Below are 6,000 nucleotides of genomic sequence, written 5' to 3' on the forward strand. Positions count from 1 at the left end.
TGTGGTTAGTGATTGAGGTGTGATGGTAGGTTGTGAGTTTGGATGACTTGTTTAGTTTGTGTATTCAGTAGATTGTTGTGTACAAGATGGCTGCCTCAGCCATCTCCAAGTTCATTGAAGCGCCCTCTATTGATTGTTTGGTGAAGTTTCGAAAAGTAGATCTTTTAGCTATAGCTGACCATTATGGATTTGTTATCCCTGAGAAAGCCCTAAAGGCTGAGCTTTTGGTGCTAGTCAGGGAGGGTTTAGTGAGAGAAAGAATTCTCTCATTGCAAGGAGAGGAGACGGGTAGACCTTCTGATGCCAAGTCGGAGGACAGGGCGGAGGAAGGGGTTGCTCGTACCCCCTTTACATTGCCTCGATTCGATCCTTTATCTTCTGCTTCAGGTCGTTCAGACGGTACCGCAAGGCTGAAGGTGAGGCTGGCCCGGTTAGAAATGCAGCAAAAAGATAAGGAGAGACAGATGCATTTTGAACTTGAACTTAGGAAAATGGAAATCGACAAGGAGGTGAGGATTCGACAACTGGAGCTAGATGCTGGCTCCAGTGCGACTCCAAAAGCTGCTCATCATCAAGCCCACTTTGATGTGAGTAAAAATATCGCTTTAGTCCCTCCATTCCGAGAGTCGGAAGTTGATGCCTATTTCTCTGCGTTTGAGCGTGTGGCCGCTGCGCTACATTGGCCACTTGAGGTTTGGCCGCTCCTGTTACAATGTAAATTGTCTGGGAAAGCCCAGGAAGTAGTAGCTGCTCTCTCCATGGAAGACAGTTTACATTACGAAACAGTTAAAACTACCGTGTTGCGGGCTTATGAGTTGGTGCCTGAAGCTTATAGACAGCGCTTCAGGAACCACAAGAAACCCTCTCACTGTACTTTTGTTGAGTTTGCTAGGGACAAAGAGTCTCTGTTTAATCGATGGTGTTCAGCCAGCAAAGCTAACACCTTTTCTGATATTCGGGAGTTGATGCTGTTGGAGGATTTTAAAAGCAACCTCCCTGATAGAATTGTAGTTCATTTAAATGAACAGAAAGTGGTGACATTGGCCCAGGCAGCAGTGTTGGCAGATGAGTATGCTTTGACACACAAGACTGTCTTTGGTGAGCCTCGTTTTGAAGGTAGACTGATTACGTCATCAGTGCCTCATTCAGGTCGCTTTTCCTCTGACAAGCCTTTTCAAGAAATCCGTGAATGTTTTTACTGTCACCAAAAGGGTCACGTGATTGCGGACTGCCCAGTTTTGAAAAATAAACCGAAACAGTCCCAGTCACCGTCCCCAAAAAGGAAAAGTTTGGGTTTAGTCAAGTCTTTGGCTCGTCCGTTGGTCCGAGGTATTGGTTCAGCATTTGAGAAACCGGATCCTGTTTATGCTCCGTTTATCTCTACCGGTTGTGTTTCCTTAACTGGAGAACAAGCTGATCAAAAGCCAATTAAAATCTTACGAGACACTGGGGCGGCACAGTCAGTAATCATTACTGATGCTTTACCCTGGTCTCCTGAAACATATTGTGGCTCACATGTTATATTACAGGGCATAGAGACAAAAACAGTACCTGTACCATTACACTGGGTCCACTTAGTGTCAGAATTGGTATCAGGACGTTTCCGTGTTGGTGTAGTGTCTACACTGCCAGTAAAAGGAGTCACATTGCTACTAGGGAATGATATTGCTGGTGGTAACGTTACTCCTGTGTTAGAGGTAGTAGACAACCCAGAAATCAAAATTGCAGATGAGAAATTGGTTCAAGCATTTCCACATGTTTTTCCTGCTTGTGTCTTAACGAGGGCACAATCTCGCAAGCTTGGAGATGTGGTGGATTTGGCTAGTTCCATTTTTGAGAATGTTGAAGTAGAAGACAATGCACCGAGTATTCCTTCTGCAAGTCCGACAGTTTTTACTCCTGTAAAAACTAAGGAAGGGGACTGCGAAATCGCACCCCAATTACATGACATTCTTTTGTCTGTCACCCCTGAGAAGGTGATTGAATGTCAAAAAGGAGACACCAGTCTTCGTAAGTGTTTTGCTTCGGTAATTTCCATTGAGGAAGCTAAAACTAGAGAGACTGCCTACTTTATGGAAGCAGGAGTTTTGATGCGTAAATGGGCAGCTCATGACACTGTTAATGACTGGAGTGAAGTGTGTCAAGTGGTTGTTCCTACACCGTTCCGACAGCAGGTGCTGTCACTCGCCCATGACCAGGCGTGGTCTGGACATTTGGGGATCACAAAGACTTATAACCGGGTCCTTCGCCATTTTTTCTGGCCAGGTTTGAAGTCTGACGTGGTCCAATTTTGTAAAACATGTCACATATGTCAACTCACTGGGAAAGCGAATCAAACAGTTCCTAGAGCACCGCTCTACCCGATTCCTGTGGTGGGGGAACCGTTTGAAAGAGTGATAATTGATTGTGTAGGTCCATTGCCGAAAACCAGGTCAGGTAACCAGTTCTTACTAACAATAATGTGCAGTGCTACTCGATACCCAGAGGCTATTCCTCTCCGTACTATAACGGCTAAGACTGTGGTGAAGGCACTGGTGAAGTTCTTCTCTACGTTTGGACTCCCTAAAGTAATCCAAACTGATCAGGGATCCAACTTCATGTCAAAGCTGTTTTCAAATGTGTTAAAGACATTGTGTATTTCCCATCAGGTCTCAAGTCCGTATCATCCAGAGAGTCAAGGGGCTCTCGAACGTTGGCATCAGACGCTGAAGGCAATGCTACGCAAGTATTGTATGGATACCAGTACCGATTGGGATGAGGGGGTGCCCTTTGTCCTATTTGCTATTAGGGAAACGATACAAGAGTCCTTAGGGTTCAGCCCTGCTGACCTTGTGTTTGGACACACCCCACGGGGTCCGCTGAAAGTTTTGAAGGAGCATATCTTATCTCCTACACCCAGCAGCGCCCCTAAAAATGTTTTGGATTATGTCAGTAAGATGCGGGAGAGACTGCACGCCGCATGTGCGTTAGCCCAAAAGTCTCTTTCCTCTTCGCAAAAACGCATGAAGGTGCATTATGACAAGAAGGCTGTTGGCCGTTCTTTTGCACCAGGGGATCAAGTTTTAGTTTTGTTGCCAATTCCTGGCTCATCTCTGTCAGCACGTTTTTCTGGACCATATCTGGTGGAAAAGAAACTCAGTGACACCAACTATGTGATAAAGACCCCAGATCGAAGGCGTTCTTCCCGTGTGTGTCATGTTAACATGCTAAAAGCATATTATGTACGTGACACTCCAGACAGCTCCTCAAGTAAGCCGGTCCAGCCCGCCGTCTCCAGTGTGGCTGCGGTGGTGCTGAAGCCTGGCTGGGACCTAGAGGAGGATAAGGAGGATGGGTTGGAGTTACGCCATACGTTACAGCAGTGTGAACGCCTATGTAATTCAGAGATGCTAAAGAAGTTACCCTCTCAAATCGAACATTTGGATAACGATCAAACGAAGGACCTTATCCTATTGATAAACAGTTTTCTCAGTGTGTTTCAGGACGTTCCGAGTCGCACATCCATCTTGGAACATGACGTGGATGTAGGGAACGCTGCTCCTATACGTCAGCATCCGTACCGGGTTAATGCAAAGAAAAGGGAGGTAATGAAAAGTGAGGTAGCTTATTTATTACAGAATGACATGGCAAAACCCAGTAACAGCTCCTGGAGTTCCCCATGTATTCTTGTTCCTAAGCCTGACAGTACGTCCCGCTTATGCACAGACTATCGTCGTGTAAATGCAGTTACAAAGTCTGATTCTTTTCCTCTACCTCGATTAGATGACTGCATTGATAGAATTGGCTCTGCTGCTTACGTTAGTAAGTTAGATTTGTTAAAAGGTTATTGGCAGGTGCCTCTGACCTCTAGAGCTTCTGACATATCGGCTTTTGTTACGCCTGATAACTTTGTACAATACACTGTGATGCCCTTTGGCATGTGTAATGCACCTGCTACTTTTCAGCGTCTAGTTAACATTGTGTTTGCAGATGTGCCAAATTGTACTGCATACCTTGATGATGTGGTGATACATTCGTCTACTTGGTCTGATCATCTCTCCACTTTGAAAAGTGTGTTTCAGCGGTTGGAGAATGCTTCTTTAACCCTCAATTTGGCCAAGTGTGAGTTTGGGAAGGCTACGGTGACTTACTTAGGGAAACAAGTGGGACGAGGTCAAGTGCGCCCAGTATCTGGCAAGGTGGAGGCAATTGTTGCTTTTCCTGCTCCCACGACTCGACGCCAGTTGCGCAGATTCCTAGGGATGGTAGGGTACTATCGTACATTCTGTAAGAATTTCTCGACGGTAGTAGCTCCCCTTTCATCTCTGCTTAGTCCCAAGGTACCATTTAGGTGGTCCAAGGACTGTAACCATGCTTTTGAGTCCGCTAAAGCGCTACTTTGTAGTGCCCCAGTGCTTGCCGCCCCCAACTTTGACAAACCTTTTAAGTTGGAGGTTGACGCTAGTATAGTGGGGGTGGGTGCGGTTCTCTTACAGGAAGATGAAGACGGAGTGGATCGGCCCGTCAGTTTCTTTTCCCGTAAGTTCAACTCGTGTCAGTCAAGGTACTCCACAATTGAACAAGAGACGCTAGCTTTATTGCTAGCCTTACAGTTCTTTGAAGTATATGTGGGATCCAGTGCCTTGCCTGTAATGGTCTTCACGGACCATAATCCTTTAGTGTTCTTAAAGCAAATGTACAATCAGAACCGCCGCCTTATGCGGTGGGCTCTGATTGTACAAGGATATAATGTACAGATAGCCTATGTGAAGGGATCAACGAATGTGGTTGCTGACGCTCTATCACGGGTATACTAACTGGGGAAGCGTTGGGTTTTGTTATTACAAACTGTATGTTTGCAATTTTTGTGGTGGGCGTGTTACGTTCCCCAGTTTCTGTGTTCTGTTTTGTATTTGAGTGTGTGTTTCAGGAGATGGCTTCCTGAAATACTCCCCAACCAGCTGATTGGTCGACCCCAGGCTAATTGGTGATTGGAGCTGACCCCGCCCCCTCGTCAAGAAGCAGCTGACTAATTAACATTGCCACCTGAAGATAAAAGCCAGTGTTCTGCCCAAGAGAGAGAGGAGAGATGAGAGTAGAGATTTGGAGATAAAAGATAGAATTGAATATTTTGGAGAGATCAAGAGAAATTAGAGATTGAGGGAGGGGAGAGGAGAGAGATGAGATAAGGAGTAGAGATTTGGAGATTGAGAGAGAGAAAATTTAGATTGTGATATAGTGTGGGTTGTGTATCAGAAAGTGTGGCATGTACTGTTGTTGTTGGTAGCAGTTTTTCTATGTCCTGTGTTTGTGAGTGTTTGTGAAATCATTAATATTTACTCTGTTTCATTTGTTCCCAGGGGGGAAGGAGAAGGCACTTTGGGAGTGCTTAGGCAAGAGGCCCGAGGGCATACATATACCCGTAGTATATTTACTGTCTAGGCACACTAGGTAAGACCTGGGCGGACCACCCCCTGTATTTTGGTTAGGGCACCAGACGGTGCTAAGTTAGGTAAGTTAAGTGGGTAGGCAGGTTAGATAGGAGAGGGGGAACTTTGATATTTACTTTCTTTGCTTTGGTTCCGTCCAGCCCCTTTTCCCCATATTACCGTGTAAGAAAATAAATCCAAGTAAACGGTAAAATCTGCTTTTGTGTCATCCTTGCTCGCACCTACAGTCCATACCTCTTGCACTTCAGAGAGTTGAGTTATAGCAGGGAGTTGCGTTCCCTCTTAGCAGAGGCGTGCGTAACAACCCCTCTCACTCTCTCTTCCTCTATACCCCTCTCACTCTATCTTCCTCTATACCCCTCTCACTCTATCTTCCTCTATACCCCTCTCACTCTCTCTTCCTCTATACCCCTCTCACTCTCTCTTCCTCTATACCCCTCTCACTCTCTCTTCCTCTATACCCCTCTCACTCTCTCTTCCTCTATACCCCTCTCACTCTCTCTTCCTCTATACCCCTCTCACTCTCTCTTCCTCTATACCCCTCTCACTCTCTCTTCCTCTATACCCCTCT

Source organism: Salvelinus namaycush, chromosome 16 (assembly GCF_016432855.1).
Source record: "Salvelinus namaycush isolate Seneca chromosome 16, SaNama_1.0, whole genome shotgun sequence".
In the NCBI taxonomy this organism is placed as follows: Eukaryota; Metazoa; Chordata; class Actinopteri; order Salmoniformes; family Salmonidae; genus Salvelinus; species Salvelinus namaycush.